Below are 17,305 nucleotides of genomic sequence, written 5' to 3'. Positions count from 1 at the left end.
TCTGCAAACTGCTGAAACTCTCCACCCTAACAGCTACTGGATCTCTATCCTAAGCGTGCTCTAATTTAAATAATATTGAAATGGATGAACTCCCGCAAATTTCTACTATACAATTTATATTACATTTCTATATGTTAAAATTAAATTGAGATAACACATGGCAAAAGAAAACTGCAAGTAAACTATCAGCTAAACATATAATACTCACTTCTAATGAGAATGAAGCAGGATGTGCCTTCAATTTTATGTCGCAATTACTCCGAAATCCTGTAGATTTATACGTTGTTTTCTGTGGAGTAATACATAGATCAAGCCTTGGCAAGGTATGGAAAGACAGAGAAGTTATGGAATAATACATTTCTATTGATTCTAGAATACTTTATTTGCATTCTGCTGAAAAGCTAGACCCGCCAAACACCGGTACACGCAGATTGATAAGACGTTTTCGTATGTCAGAGTTCATACTTGAGGAAAAGATCCGCTTCCCGAAACTTATTTTCCACTGCAAAATCCATACGCCTGTTCATCTCTGGAGTGAAATGATTCTTCCAGTCACCCACTTCACCTTTGCGAAAAAAGTATCTATTACTTATCTGAGCCGTTTTGAGATCTTGTTTGCCGTTTGTGTTAACGTCCAGAGTGGAAAGAGATTGAAAGCTACATTGACTATCTATGCGACAAATGTCTTCCTCTGTCAAAGAGGATTGTCCCAAGAAATTAGATATCTTTTTGACGTGGGACAAAGAATCCGCCTTCATATCTTCATAAGTCAAAAACAAGATGTTATTCTGATTTCTACTGGCATTCCAGAAGCCCAAGACATGATCAACAAAAGGACCAAAGAAAGAGACACCGTTAACGAAGGAGTCAAAAAACACTTCCTTGGAGACTGGAGATGTAGATTCACCATTGAAGACGGTTTGTAGTGCAGGCAAATACTTCCAGTGGGAAACAAAAGTGTCCTTGGGATTACGGGCAATATAAATGATTCGGCAGCCCAAAGACGTGATTGGAGTTGGAAGGGCAGAGTAAGGAAGATGGGTGCTGAGCAACCTTGGGAAGGGCATTTCATCAACTACAGCAGAGGCATTTGGCGGTGCTCGTGAATTGTGGTGCCTTTCTATGTTGAGAACCAACTGATGGACATTTTTCCCCTTCAAAACGTCGCCTTTGCTTTTACTTATAACGCTGGCAACGATAGCTTTGACCCAGGTTGTTCCCGTCTTCACTCCCGAGCATACATACACATCGTCGTCCCGTGCTTTGAACTCGGTCCGCATTTTCATCACTCCTCCGAAACTAACCGGCTCGTAGAAGAAGCCATCATGTTCAACCAGTTCAACTCCATAGGGACGTTCTGGCCCTTCAGCAGATGACATGATATTGAAACACAGAGTACAGATTCTTTGAAGAGATGACTGGCAGGATAAGAATGCCAATGATAACAACCGGTAGCTATAATTCTCAATATAAAGCTAATTCTCGTGCTTGTATAAATATAAAAATACAATTGGTGAAGGTACTTTCAATAATGGACATTTATTAATTTATAGTGGCAAACAACATACTTTTGATTCCCCTAGTGTGCGTTCTGTAAAAAATTCCCACTTCAACATGCGCACAACCATTATCGAATTTATTAAACTCCCACTTGAAAGAAATGTTTAACACAGGAATCCCAATTTCGTAACTTAGTATAATAATATTAAGAATATTTTTTACTTTCATAAAACCAATGTGGTAGCTTGGCAGGTAAGCAATTCCATTCATATTATTGATCATTTTAGAAGACAACTTATGCCATAACTATTAGATAAGTTAATATAAAATCAGTCGAGACAATCAGTCGTTGGAATTTGTTTATTTTTAATTGAAAACACTATAGATTACAAATGAAAGAATCTAGCAACATGTGCAAGAAAGCACATTTCAGTAAGAACCAGATTTTTCCAGAATAACAAAAATTCTACATTAGTAAACAAGAGCTGCGTGCAGCTAGAATCCCTATCTAAAGTAGGGGCCCAGAAAAAAGTGAGATATAGTCATTATGTAGAATCCTCTCTCTCTCTATATATATATAGTGTATGGCAGTTTTTTCTTGTTTCACTTGATGGAGCAGAAGTTTTGTATGACTTTAATTCATATCTTTTATGTTCCATTAAAGTAATGATAATTGTACGATTATTGAAAGTGGGTGTCTGACTAAAAATGTTGCTTACATATTTTTAAATTTGACTTCAAATGTGCTCAATTAGAATTCTTTTTGGTATTTGAGTTATAAATTCCTAATTATTATTGAAATTTAGTGACCAAGAAAAGTAGGTACTTCACTAAACTTGTTGGTTAGGTTTTCAAGTTAAGACCCTATTATACACATTTAATAAAAACATATACTCTTAACACTTTTAACTTCAAGAGTGATGATAAATACTCTTAACACTTTTAACAACAATAGAGATGTTAAATTTGAACCAAATACTGAATTCAAAGCAAAGGAAAATATATGTACCCACTTGCAATTGTGTTTGGTGTCAGGGTCTTAACAAAAAATGGCTCAACTCATCATGACAGACCATCATCATTTATATGTAGCATTCATCCCCATAAAAAGATGATTCTCCATTATTGTCTTCAATGGAATCAAACACATGCCAGCCAAAATAAAATTTTAACCTCATATATAGGTAAAAAAAAATGAATCATTCAAACTCCTTCTACGACTTGCAAAAGTGATACAAACATTATTAAAAAAGCATTTGCCAGGATGAAGGACCTAAAATAGTGATGTAGACATTATTAAAAAAGTGTTTGCCAAGATGAAGGAAACACACAACTTAGTCTAGTGAGGCATCTGGAGATGGCAAACAAAATATTGTGAACATGATTTTTAACTGCTAAATCTCTATTTCTCTTCCCAAAACTTAAATCCATAGGGAAAATTATTTGTGCAAAAAAATTACAAAAATGAAGTAAAATAATTATGACATAAGTACAAAATCTTTCAAAAGTGTCATTGGCACCTATCAAGAAGACAAGGAACATAGATGTATTCCCAATGTGTTAACACGGATAAAAAGATTTAAATGTTCAAATGGTACCAAAAAAAAAATAGAGTATGAGTCAAAAATAGAGGATTACTCACTTTTGACTCATACTCTATTTTTCATTGTCTAATATATATATAAGACAATGAAAAATAGAGTATGCGTCAAAAGTGAATAATAATGGTTCTAGATAGCCAATAGAAAAAAGATGAATGAGAAGAAAAATAATGATAGCTACTAATGAGTTGAACGATATTAAAATGCTGAAAAATAGTAGCTATAAAAGGAACAAAAGAATGTTATGAGAAAGAATTGTTACTTCAAACACGATTAGGAAATGGCAAATATTGGAGGACAATCATTACTCCATTTTTTTTGGGCAGGGGGGGGGGGTGTGGAATGGATTTAAATGAGGAGTAGTTGGACTACTATGACGAAGATGGTAACAAATGAGTTTTAATTATAAGACAAAGGTAAAAAATGAATCTTAGTATTTATACAATGACAATGGGGGATTTTATTATTAGTAGTCTTGACAAGCATGGTCTACATTCTTGAAACTAGGCATATTGTTATAGCTTTGAAGTAATTGAAAAAACAAAATAGACTATATCTAGGGTAGAAATAGAAAAACCTTGCATAAGGAATGCCCTAACAATGGCAATGTTTCAAAGTAATCATGATATATAGCTATTATGATGCATTTGTTTCTTCTTTTGTACAAACATCTAATTTTACAAGAAATATATTTCTGGGGCAAAAAATCATCACAAATTACTTGCACCTAGAGATTTGTTGTAGCTCTATAACAATAAATTGAATTTCCTTCATTCTAGGGCACAAGGAATGGATTCATCTGCCACATCTTTTATTACATTATTTTCTCAGTGGATGAGATTGGGTGCTAACAATCCAGCTGATTATCTACATCCCAAAATAGTGATGACTAAATATTTATGCCTTCCTTAGGATTAAAACTATACAAAGAAATGGTAAAGCAACATAGAAATAAATAGAAATCAAGATAGGAACATCTTCTAGCATGCCATAATAGAAGAAAATGCCTCATTTATCATGGGTGACACTAACGATGGACTTCCATACTCTGACCTACTCTGTCTAAATTCCAAGTGTTTGTGGGATCTTTGTATAAAATACAACTCTTCAATCCACATTAAAACAAGGCAAAATTTATTGACCTAAAAAATCTATGCATTGGGTACAATAAATACAAGAAAAAGCCAAACTTACTTAAACTTTAATTTTGAACTCTTTGTAATCAAAGACACAAAAGGAAATGATCGATAACTACAAATCATAGATAACTCTAAAATTATTGAAAGTATTGTGGTGGGAATTATTTTATGAGTTTTTCTTTAATGGAGGCAATTCCTATTTAGGAAGAGAGTGAAAAAAGTTATGGAAACTCCATTATAAGGAGAGTGTTGTAGGCTTTGGATAAATTATCTCTATTGAAGTAATCTACAATGTTGCCGGTGAAATCTTCAACGATCTTATGATGCTTTAATTTTTCCAGCACACCTGCCTTGCATGAATAACCATTATAGAATAGTTTTTTCTACTTGTGGAGTACTCCACCTACAACCATTTGTAAAGTTTTCCACCTATTACAATGTTTAAATTTGTAAAATGAAAGCCATATGTACTGTACAATATGGATGACACAACTCTTCAAATATTTTTTGATAATTTTAAAGAGCAAAAATAGAAAAAATTACCAAGAAAATTGAAGCTGTCCAATAGGAAAAAAGAAATAGAAATGTAGAAAATTCATTGTAATAATTAAATTTAGGAAGTTCACTTCCTCATGGATGAGATTTCAGAGACAAACGTGAATGTGAAAAAAAAAACAAAAATGTAGTGATCGTGATCTTACCATTTCTATCTTTTGTAGAGAAAAAGACTCTCAGAGAAGAATGCAATATATAGATTTCTAGTTACAGCAGGTAACCCAAAATTTGTTCTATTTCAGTAGTTTTAGGATTTGCAAAAATTAGAGGCCAACAACCCCAAAGTCAATAAGGCTTCCAACTAATATATATATATATATATATATATATATATATATTGTAATTTTTTGAAATTACTAAATAAAAATAAATTTCAGAATATCTCTATATGAAGAAGCAAATAGCAATCTCGTACTATGTGTTATAATGCAGTTACAAAATGATAGTTTATGCTATATAGACATGGTCAAATCTATTTCAAACTTGCAAAAATATAAAATATTTAACCAGAGCCTTAGCATAATTGAGCAATTAGATGTGAATGTTTTAAAATTCCTTTTCATTTGAAGAAATCCTTATCACACAAATTTAGGCACCCAATAGTTCATTTACTTCCACATCGATACATGGAAACAAATACTACATGTTCGCCATACAAGAAGGAGAATACATTCTTGCCACTTAGTTCTCTTGCAAATGCCAGTTGCAATGCTAAATAATTTTCATAATATTTCCATTAGAAAAAGAAAATACTATGAGGAATAATAGTTGTGGCCAATAGGAAAAAAGTAATATGAAATTATGACATCAGTTGATTTCCAAGTTCCTCAAAAACTATAGTTCTAAGCAAGATTTTTTGTGAGTGCACGATTTTCAAGAGCCAAAGTAATGCTAAAAAGAGTGATTGAAAACTTTAGCCTCCTGCCTTACAGAAGCGACTAACAAGAGCTCTTTGAGAGCTAGAGTCCTTGCCTTTTGGAACTATAGTGTGGGTTGGTGTGTTTAGAAAGGAAATCATCTTGTAATGATTATTGTGTAAGTCACCAAAATAACTATTGAAAGTGTTATATTGAATAGACAAATGTCAAAATTTTAAGGCCTTGGTATGTTGACAGAAATACTTGATTGATTTTTTCTAAAATAATTTAATAGGACACTAAATATGAAGAAAAGTGCAATTATCTTAAATTTAAACTGAAAATTAAACCAATAAATAAGTAAACAAGTTTATGATCAAAGACTTTATATTGCATTGTCGAAAAATTCTTAAGTTAAATGAAGAGAATCAAGTTAAAAAACTTGAAGTCTTCAAACATCAATAGTACATAATTCTTTTAAGTAAGAAATTGAAAATAAAAAATAAATTTTAAAAATTGATTTCAATGCTCTATTTTCTAAACAAATATTAGAAGCAATCATAGTAACAAATAAGCTATGTTTCTTAAAAGGTTAGTTCACATTTTACTTTTCTTTTACAAAAGGAAATGACGTGAGTGGAATCTACACCTATAGGATGTGTAAAAGTATTATAGTAGAGGGATAGAAAGAGTCTTGCATATTAGCTGAAATTTAATGAGTGCAAAATAGTAACAAAAATATTATTAAAAATTCATTCACTAACTAAAACATTAATATTTATTTAAAATTATGAATATTTTCTTAGAATTTTAAAAATATTTTCAAGAAAGTAAAGATAATGTAATATAGGTATGAACAATTGTTATTATGAATAATTATTGTCCAAGTTTAAGAAAAGAATAATGGCACATAAACATAAATTTTTAAAAAACTATGTTGAATGATTTAGATTCTTTGTTTTTTAATGGAAAAAGTAGAAAAAAACTTCATAAGTAATTTTTCTGAACATATTTTTTTCTCCTAAAAAAATTGATTTGTATTTTGAAATTTTGGTCCGATGCATTTCTATGCTTTTGAAAAATTAACAGTTAATATATCATAATTCTATTGGTTTTCTAAGTTTTAATAGTTTAGAATTATGTTTAAAAATAAATCAAATCCCCAATTCAATTTAATCTATTTGGAAGACAAGGCTTTACAAATTTCCCAAATAATGATTTCACACCATAAATAAATAGGGCATCAAATATTCTCCATAAGATGGTGTCAGAAATAAACTTGTATATCAAACATGGTTATCTTTGTCTACAGTGTTGGCAAATAGATTGTTCTTTATGATTTCAACTCTTAGACACCCTAATTTGTGAACAATAACTAATTACAATAGTTGGAAAGTTGCTTTTGAAAAGAGTAACTTCCCTCTAAATTATTAGGTACAACTCCCTATTGCAGATTTGTAATGAATTTGGTTTATTTCTAAATCTAGATAGGGTATGTTCTTAACCAGAGAATAGGAGAGGTAAACCAAACCAAACCTACACAAGGTTCAACTCAGGTCAGAAATGATTTAGAAAGTTTATTAAGTTTATGGACTCACACATCTTATCAACTCATAAAACTTAATTATTCAATGGTGCATGACAACTAATGCCAAACTAAACTAATTAGAAACATAAAATGCAGAGAAACTAAGATTAACTTGAAGGAAAAACACTTAAAGGATCTCTTTGAACCTAATATGACAATACTTATCACGTTCAACTCGCTATCTCAAAATAGGGGAATGAAGCTCTGCTCACTCCTTGTTTTAATCTAGATAAAAGAGAAAAATAACAACTAATTACTAATAGAGTGGAATAGAAAATAATTGATACAAAATACCATTCAATTGACTTTGCAAAATCAAGTACTTCACAACAAAAATTAGCCAACCTTTTATTAATATTTTGTTTCAATACATATAGGATTCTGAGATGACCGTTACAATGGAAGTTTAATCGGTTCATCTCCTCAAAAGAATGACAAATGGAAAGGAACTAGTTTGTCATATTACAATGATTATATAAAAATCTAAAAGAGGCAAAATATGAATCACTTCACCTTCTTTCATTTTTTTGCTTTTTCTCTATAGGCCTTAGTGGCAAAAATAATTGGAATTAATTCTCCATGCCTTTGTACATGCACATTAGTATAACTCAAGAGCCATCTAGATTATTCTCTAGCCAAATCTTTGATGGCATTCAATCTATTTGGCAATTCTTCCATGGTCACATGTATTCATCTTCCTAGGTTTTGGAGTTTGGAAACTTTGTTCTGGTGCCCTAAAGATATGCTTATCAGACTATCTATAAATATTAGAGAAATATTTTTGCATGACAATATTCCCAATTATTCCTTTTCCTTGCCCATTGTTCTGTGAATCTGTATGTAGTCCCTTCAAGAGTTCATAATCTCTGTCTTGATCTTTCTTTACCTTATCTTTAGTCTCCTTTAGGCCTTTTTCTACTGCCAAGATCATTTCAGACTTGAACTACATGCTTTTTCAGAGTTCTTGTTTTACTTTTAATATTGGAGCTATGCTAGGAATCAAATTTTTTACTACTTGGGTTAGTCTTTAAGGTACAATTTTTTGATCACCTATGTCCATGTTGTTGAGTACTAAGAACCTATGAATACTCTTCTCATTAGAACACCTCTTGTGAAAGAATCGATTCATTAAAGAAAATTATGGTGATGGAGGAAAATGAAGTGGTGGGAGAAAACACACACTTTGTGTTGGTTCATGGAGGATATCATGGAGTTTGGTGTTGGCACAAACTTCTTCCCATCTTAAGAAAGGTAGGTCATGATGCCACTACAATAGATGTTGCCTCATGTTGAATTCACCCAGTGGCTACAATCAAGCATTACTTCTTGTAATTCTAATTTCTTTATCTTGAGATCTTGTGTTTGGAATCCACTATATTTGATCTTGCTAGCTAGGAACAATTGATTGTTCTTTTTATTGTACCTAATCTAATGATAGTTCTACATGAATTTGTAATCAACCTAGCTAATCAACAACTAGACCAATGTAACTGGGTTATAGATTGTTTCTTTCTAAAAATATCTCCTATTATATGTTTTTGTAAAATTACTTGCAAACTTTGCCCATTTTTATTTGTTTGCATTACTTTTGTGCAAGATCTTGAGCTGAGTCACTTAGCACTGGTTGAGTGTATTTTATTGTTTTAAAGAATCTTATTGTCTAGACCAAAGTAGATTATATATAGATTATGTTCTTACTTTCCATCATCAAATGGTGTAAAGAAGGGTTTAATGTAAATTATATATACTTAAAATAACCTTTTCTTAGTAGCTACTAAGGTAACAAATGACTTTCCATTGAAACATTCCATAACCTTTGCTAAACTATATTTGTAACAAAATGCACCCTACAAATGTGAAGAGTGCATTCGCACATGGGTGTTTTTATTGCTCATTTTTTTCTTAAATAATATACCTACAGTATGATTAAAATAAATAAAAATATTTATTTGAAGAATAGTTATTTAGCTTTCCAATTCTAGCTGTGTGAATTCTTGTTAGATGATCTTGCATCCCTCTACCTTTTTTTTGTGAATATGTAACTTCAATATAGATTTAAGATCATTTACATTAGGCAAAAGAAAAATATTTTTTTAGAACCAATGTATTTATATCTACCAATCTGTCCAATAGTTCTTGGACACTTTTAGGGTTTGGTGTTAGCATATTTCTCTATTGATTGTTTTTTCATAGCTATGAGTTATCAAAAATAGAAATCATCCAACTCCACATATTTACATCAAAAGTTTGTTTTACAATCTCTGTTATAATTAATTCCACCTGAAACAACAAATTAAATGATTTATTAGAAAAACAATAAAAATTCCTTTGTCAAAGAGATCATACTCTACCAACAAAGGGATAGTATGTTCCTTGGTGCAGCTACCAAATTGTGTTGAAATAACTCATCTTTTCCTCAAATATTTAGCAAAAATTTTTCCTTCATTACTAGCACTCAAGAGACATTAAGAGGGATATAGTGATGTTTTTATTACATTTGACATACTCTCACTTTGCATACGATTTTCAAAATTATTATGTCTCTTGTCATTGACTATGTTGTACTGTTACTACAAATTTCTCAATGAAGATCAAATACGGAGAGACTTTTAACCACCATTGAACAATAGCAACGAAAACTATGAGAACATTGGAATATGTAAATATAGACGATGACCCCATTCTTGGATATATTTTGCGACATTGGCTATCTCCTTCTCAACCATCCAACTTTCCAATTGAAATCGCTAGGAAATAAGGCTATCGGCTTAAAAAAATTCATTTTTAGTATTAGTATTTATATTGTTTACATATAAATGTTAATTTAAAATTATTTTAAAAAGTTATGTTCTAATCTTGAAATACAATATATATATTTGTATGTATATATATGTGTGTGTGTACACACACAGAGGGTAAAAGCACATATCTGTGTCACAATTTGTGATACCAAAACCTGTTTTGGTCAAATCTCATTTCTCTATCAAAACTCAATTTTTTCAAAAACTAAAAATACCCTTTTATAGATCTCAGATTCAATATCATCATTATATAAATTTTTGAGTGTTTTGATTAGTTATAATATGTTATAATCTCAAAGTATTATAAGTTAATATTTTAACATTTCAGAAGATGCTCCCTCAAAAAAGGAAAAAAAAAAGTAAATCATATCAAAAAAATTTAAAAATTATATTCATCTCTAGAGGAGAGAATCCTATTCATGAATATGTAATGTTTTTTCAAGAAGGTATAGATTTGATAGGAAAGTTTTGATGGGAGGAAAAAATTGTTGGATTCTGATAAGGTCGAACTTGAGTACTTATAAAAAATAAAATATACATAAAAAATAATTATTTCTTTTTTTGTGCACTAGATATACATGTCATCTATAAGATATTTTCAAATATGAACAAAAAAAGATGATTTACATTTACTTGTTTGACGGGAACTACACCCTATATTTTTTATAGTTAAAAAAGGGACTTTAAAATTAAAAAAAATGAATAAATTCCTACTCAAAAAAATTATAAAAATTATAGGCATAAAATTCATCCAAATCTACACATTTCATCAGTTTACATCATCTTCATATTTTAAACACAAATACCATTTTTTTTGTCACTAATGTTGAACTGTCACATTCTAATATCACATTTCTTTATAAAAGGTGACACAGGTTTATGCTTTTACCCCACACCTATATATGTATGTATGTATATATATATATATATATATATATTTTTATAATTTAAAAAAAAAATAGTACTAATATGGTTTTTTGGCAAGTTTGTATATACCTTATCACTAGCTTCATTTCTCTAAGGAAATTTATTTGACTGACTTTCTAAAGAACATTTTAATAATTTTTCACCTTTTACTTTTCACAATAGGCAGTGACTCAGTGCTCCAAAAGAACTCTTATTATTTTTATTCTTGATAAAGTGATGATTATAAAAATGATTATAACAAAACTCAATCAATTTGTAAAATTTATAATACAATATTTCAAAATGATGTTTGCGAAACAAATTATAACAAAAACTAAGCAATTTCTTAAATTAACCTCGAGTAATGCATGATAGAAGATAATTCAAATGCCATAAATATATGTCAAATCCCTCACCGAATGACCATCTTATTTGTTACACTCATAAGTAAGACTTTTACCATTTAGGGCGAAAGCCTATAGAATTAGGCTTGACATTCTTCAATATAATAAATGGGATTCTTTGATATAATGCATGTATGAAGCTCTATGGGAGTAAAATAGTCAAAAGGGTACATCAATATTAATCCTAAAATACCTAACAGAAGTTGAACAGAGTGTGCACATAGCTCAATGACACACATTCTTTATTTCAGAGTTCATACTTGACGAACAAGCCTGCTTCCTCCAACTTGGCTCCCATTGCCAAATCCATACAATTGCTCATTTTTGGGTTAAAGTGATTCTTCCAATCACCGACATCACCTTTTCAAAAAAAAGTACTGATTGCTCAATGGCCCATTTTTGTAATTAAGTTGCCCATTTCTGTTGACATCCAAAGTGGAAAGAGATTGAAAGCTACAATGACTATCTATATAATGAATGTCATCCTCTATCAAAGAGGATTTCCCCAAGAAATTTGAAATCTTTTTGATGCTAGACAAGGAATCTTCCTTCATATCTTCATAAGTCAAAAACAATATGTTACTTTAAATCCTACTGGCATTCCAAAAGCCCAGTACATGATCAACAAAAGGACCACAGTGAGAGACGCCAGAATAAAATGAATCAAAGAATACCTCCTTCGAAGCCATAGATAGTGTCTCAACGCTTAGTATATTTTGGATTGCAAGCAAGAACTTCCAGTGGGAAATGAATGTTTCCTTGGGATTTCTTGCAATATAAATGATTCGGCAACCCAAAGAAGTGATTTGAGGTGGGAGAGCAGGGTAAGGAAGATGGGTGCTGAGGCATCTTGGTGAGGGGGTTTCTTCAACTAGAGTGGGGCTATTAGGCATTGCTCATGAATTGTAGGCTTTTTCTATGTTAAGAATCAAGTTGTGGACACTCCTTCCCTTCAAAACATCCCCCTTGCTTTCACTCATAATGCTCGCAATGATAGCTTTCAACCAGGTGATTCCAGTCTTCATTTTGAAGCACAAAAACACATCGTCCTCGTGTACTTTGAATTGGGAGTACATGTTCATCACTCCCTCTAGAATTATATATTCATAGAAGAAACCATCATGCTCCACAAGTTCAATTCCATACGTACTTTCTCTCCTACCAGATGAATGGAAGGGCTTTGACATATTCAACCAAAGGTAGGGGAATGTATGAAGCAATAAATTGTAAGGAAGTAAAGGTGCACATAATCGTTTCCTACACTAATCTTTCAGAGGAAGATTATGCAAATTCAACTAACTATTGTAGAGATCTCAAGAAATGCATAATAACATAATCAAAATAACAATGAACACATAACATAGTGATTATCCTATGGAAATCCTTCTAGGAGAAAAACCCCACCCTCCAAAACCTACACGATGTATTATCAAACTAAGATGATTAAAATACACTTGCAATGCAAGTTCTTACATGAGCACATCACCACAACTCAAACTTGGAGGGACTCCTTCTAAAACTAGTCTTGCAAACTAAACTCAATTACACAAACACCTCCCCAAACCCTCCTTTTATAGTGATTTTACAACCTAGAAACCACTTGTGGTTTTACAAAACCATGGGAAAAACTACCATGCCACATGTTACCCATTTTTTACATTTACATTTCCAATATGGAAAAACAACTAGGTTAAAATAGTAATCCCGTCCGTACTTTTGTCTCTTAGTTTAGAACCCCATAAAAGTCATAAAACAATCCAATTATGCCCTAAAAATGATCCTTCTATATCCTAATATGGAAAGGGCACTTTTTGGTATTTTATACACTCTTTTCCAAGATATAAACAAGTGGAAAACTTCCCAAACAAATTCTAAAATTTTCCAAAAAAAGAATTGCAAGGTTAAGACATATGTTCTCAACATTCTCCCACTTGTTGAACACCTTGCAAGAGCCAGGGGATCCAAAATATCATGGACATAACTGTTAGGGGCCGAGAGGCCCATAGACTCTGAACACCATCTAAATTTCTCTATGCTCATGGGCTTAGTTAATGCATCAGCAACATTTACCAAAGTCTCTACCTTTTCCAGCTTCACCTTGCCATCCTCGACCATATCTCTCACAAAATGATATTATACATCAATGTGCTTGGTCCTCGCATGAAAAGTTGGGTTCTTTGCTAGGCAGATTGCACTCTGGCTATCACTATAAATTGTCATTACACCCTATTTGAACTCCATATCTGAACACAATCTTTTTAGCCAGATGACTTCCTTGTAGGCATGAGTAGCTACCATATACTCTACCTCAGTAGTGGAAAAAGTGACCATGACCTATCACTTGCTCATCCAACTTATTGCACCACCAAATAATGTAAACTCATATGCACTGGTGGATCTTCTTCTATCAACATCACCAGCCTAGTTTGAATCCACATAGTCTCAAATATCCAAGGAATGCTAGTTTCCTATTCCATGAAAACATATTGAGCACTTTGAGGTACCCCACAAGTATCTAAAAACTCTTTTTACTACATCCCAATGTGCTCTTCCTAGATTAGACATATAATGGGAAAGTGCTCCCACTACTTGGGCAATGTCTAGTCTTGTACAAACCATAGCATACATCAAACTTCCAACAACACTCTAATATGTTATTCGACTCATCTCTTCCATATCCAATGAGGATGTAGGACACAGTGAGCTAGAAAGCTTTGTTCCCATAGTACCAGGAACACACAATGGTCTTGAATCCTACATATTAAACCTTTTTCAAAATAGTACCAACATACTTACTCTGGCCTAGCCAAAGCTTTCTATTTTGCCTATCTCTTGTAATCTCTATTCCTAGAATGTGCCTAGTTGCACCAAGATCTTTCATTTCAAACTTTATCGAGAGTTAAGATTTTAACTCTACAATCAAACCTTTTCCTTTTCCAATAAACAAAATGTCATTGACATACAAGGCAATAACCATGAAACCATAACCATCAGATTTGAAATATATATAGTGACCAGATTTAGATCACAAAAATCCCAAACTCAATACATATGTATCAAACTTCTGGTACCACATCCTAGGACTCTATTTTAAACCATACAAGGATTTCTTCAATTTATAGACCAAATAACTTTTACCTTTTACCACACAGTGCTCTGGTTGTGACATGTAAATTTCTTCCTCCAAATATCCATAAAGCAAAGCAATTTTCACATCCATTTGCTCAATCTCTAGATCATAAGATTCTGCAATAGAAAGCAAAAATCTAATGGATGTCATTTTGGCTACTGGAGAAAAAATCTCACCATAATCTACTCCCCCAACCTGAGAGTGGCCTTTTGCAATCAAATGTTCTTTATAATTCTCAATGCTTCCATTTCAACCCATCTTTCTTTCAAACACCCATTTACAATCAACAAGCTTCCATCCTTTAGGTAATGGTACAAGGTCTCATGCTTGATTCCTCTAAAGAGCTACCATTTCTTCATCCATGGCTATTTTATAGGACTCTAAATCATTCATACCAAGAGCCTCATGTACAGATCTTGGTTCATCAATATTAGCATTCAATGCAAATATGCATCTCCAATCATCAGGAGAATACTTATACCTTTCAAGTGGTTTCCTTTGTCTAGTAGATCTTCGAACAATATCTAGTTCAGGTTCCTGATTAGGTTCTCCCTCTTCCTCTAATGATTTAGAACTTGTAGAGCTCTCTTCATAATCTCATCTTTCTAAGGGCCTCGATTCAACTTTCTCAGGTGTAGTAGGAAGTTGAATCACATCTTTCTTTTCTTCTATCCATTTTTGCTACACTGTAATAGAAGAAGGCTTAGTTTCTCTAAAAATAACACTTCTGGTATAAAATACATTTTGTTCAATAGGATCCCAAAGCTTTTATCCTTTCACACCATAACTATATCCGATGAAGATATATTTTATTGCTTTTTTGTCCAATTTTGTCCACTTCTCCTTTGGCACATGAGCATATGCCTCACAACTAGATACTGTCAGGTGTCTAAGTGAAAGCTTGTGGCCTGACCATGCTTCCATTGGCTTCTTATCAACAAGAGCTAATGTAGGAAACCTATTTATTAGGTAGCAGGTAGTGGTTATACCTTTGGCCTAGAACTTTTGTTCTAGTTTAGCACCACTCAACATACTCCTAGCCTTCTCCATCAGGGCCCTGTTCATTCTTTCAGCAACTCCATTTTGCTATGGAGAATATGAAGTTGTCTTCTCTCATTTAATACCACAATCTTTACAAAATGTGTCAAAATCATTGGAGCAAAATTCACCACAATTATCAGTTCTCAAACATTTTATTTTCTTTCCAGTCTGCAATTCAACCATTGCTTTAAATTCTTTGAAATGACTGAAAACTTTAGCTTTACTTTTAAGAAAATAAACCCATGTTCTTCTACTAAAATCACCAATGAAGGAAACATAATAAATTGATCTACCAATTGATGGAACATCAACTAGATCAAATACATCCGAATGGATTAAATCCAAAATATATGAAGACTTATGAGAACTCGAGTAAAACTTAATGCTGTTTTGTTTACCATAGATGCAGTCCTCACAAAAATCAAATTCAAGATTGCAATCATGTAACCCATCAACAAGGTTCTTATTTTTCAAGGTCTGTAGACCCTTCTCACCTATGTGGTCGAGTCTCTGGTACCATAACATAGTCTTCTCTACAGGCAACTTTGATTCGGTATACAAAGCACCCTTAGGTACCTGAAAACCATGACCATCTATGGAAAGAGAAATCTTCTCCTTCTCCAACTGAGTAGTCCTTTTCACAGTCTTATCAGAAGTACTATTGCACTCAATCATGCATGCATCAAGCTAGTACAATGTACCCAATCTACTTCCTCTTACTATTACCATACCACCTCTCACTATTTTTACACCTTCTTTAGAAAACTGTACATGCACACCTGCATCTATTAGCTTACTAATGGATAACAAATTCCTTGCTAGTCCAGGGATATGCAAGAGACCATCAAATCTTATAATTCTACCATCAAAAAATCACATGAATACTTTCCCGACTAACAATATCAAGTACTGAATTATCACCCAAATACAGCTTACCACCATCAAAATTTTCATACTTACTAAACCAGTTTCTATTAGGAGTCATGTGGAAAGATGCACCCAATTTTATTAACCATGCATTTCCACCTGCATGAGTCGCCAAGGCTATGATGAAAGCATCTCCATCTTCCTTCTAAGACTCAGAATTAGAATCTTGCTTGCTTCTTCTTCTTTTTTGTCTCCTCTTTGTTGTCCTTTTAGAAGTGTCCAGGTTTGCCACAATTCCTACAGATTTCCTTGGACTTACCAGGAGATTTTGATCTCCCCTTATTTTGGACTTAGAATGGCCATGCTACCTTTTGTTCTTCCCTCTTTAGCATTCAGAGAGACCTTCCTTCTCATCTCCTCATAAAGTAGAGAACCAACAATGTCCTCCATCTTCAAGATGACTAAAGTGCACCCTATAGCCATCACAAGACTATCCCATGAGTCTAACAATGAACATAGCAAGATTTGGTACATTTCTTCTTCATCCATTGGCACCCCTACTGAGGTCAACTATGTCACCAACATATTAAAGATTTCTAGATGCTCAAAAATTTGTCCACCTTCTTCCATTCTCAAGGAATACAACTTCTTCCTCAAGAAACTCTTTTTCACAAGTGATTTCACTTGATAGATCTCACTTAGCTTTCTCCAAAGCTTCTTCATGGTAGGTTCTTCATGGGCATTAATCAGAATCGAGTCTATAAGACACAATTTGACGAGACCTTTAGCTTTTCTATCGGTCACATCATATTGTAGGGCTAAAGTCAGATCTATGGGCCCCAACTTTTTCTCATCAATCAAATCCCATAGATCCCGATCAGTCAATAGATCTTCCATATTTAACTTTCACATCTCA

General features: G+C 32.6%; 2 pseudogenes; both read right to left on the bottom strand.

The window, feature by feature from the left end:
- Positions 1–267: 267 nt before the first annotated feature.
- On the bottom strand, positions 268–1,432 carry LOC149578027 (cytosolic sulfotransferase 17 pseudogene; annotated as a pseudogene).
- A 10,166-nt stretch (positions 1,433–11,598) lies between these two features.
- Positions 11,599–16,779, bottom strand: LOC149578026 (flavonol 4'-sulfotransferase-like; annotated as a pseudogene).
- Between the last annotated feature and the right edge of the window lie 526 nt (positions 16,780–17,305).

The sequence above is a fragment of the Cupressus sempervirens genome, chromosome 1 (genome assembly GCF_028749045.1).
Source record: "Cupressus sempervirens isolate cs-2001-9-10 chromosome 1, ASM2874904v1, whole genome shotgun sequence".
In the NCBI taxonomy this organism is placed as follows: Eukaryota; Viridiplantae; Streptophyta; class Pinopsida; order Cupressales; family Cupressaceae; genus Cupressus; species Cupressus sempervirens.
This window is presented reverse-complemented; position numbering and strand designations above follow the sequence as displayed.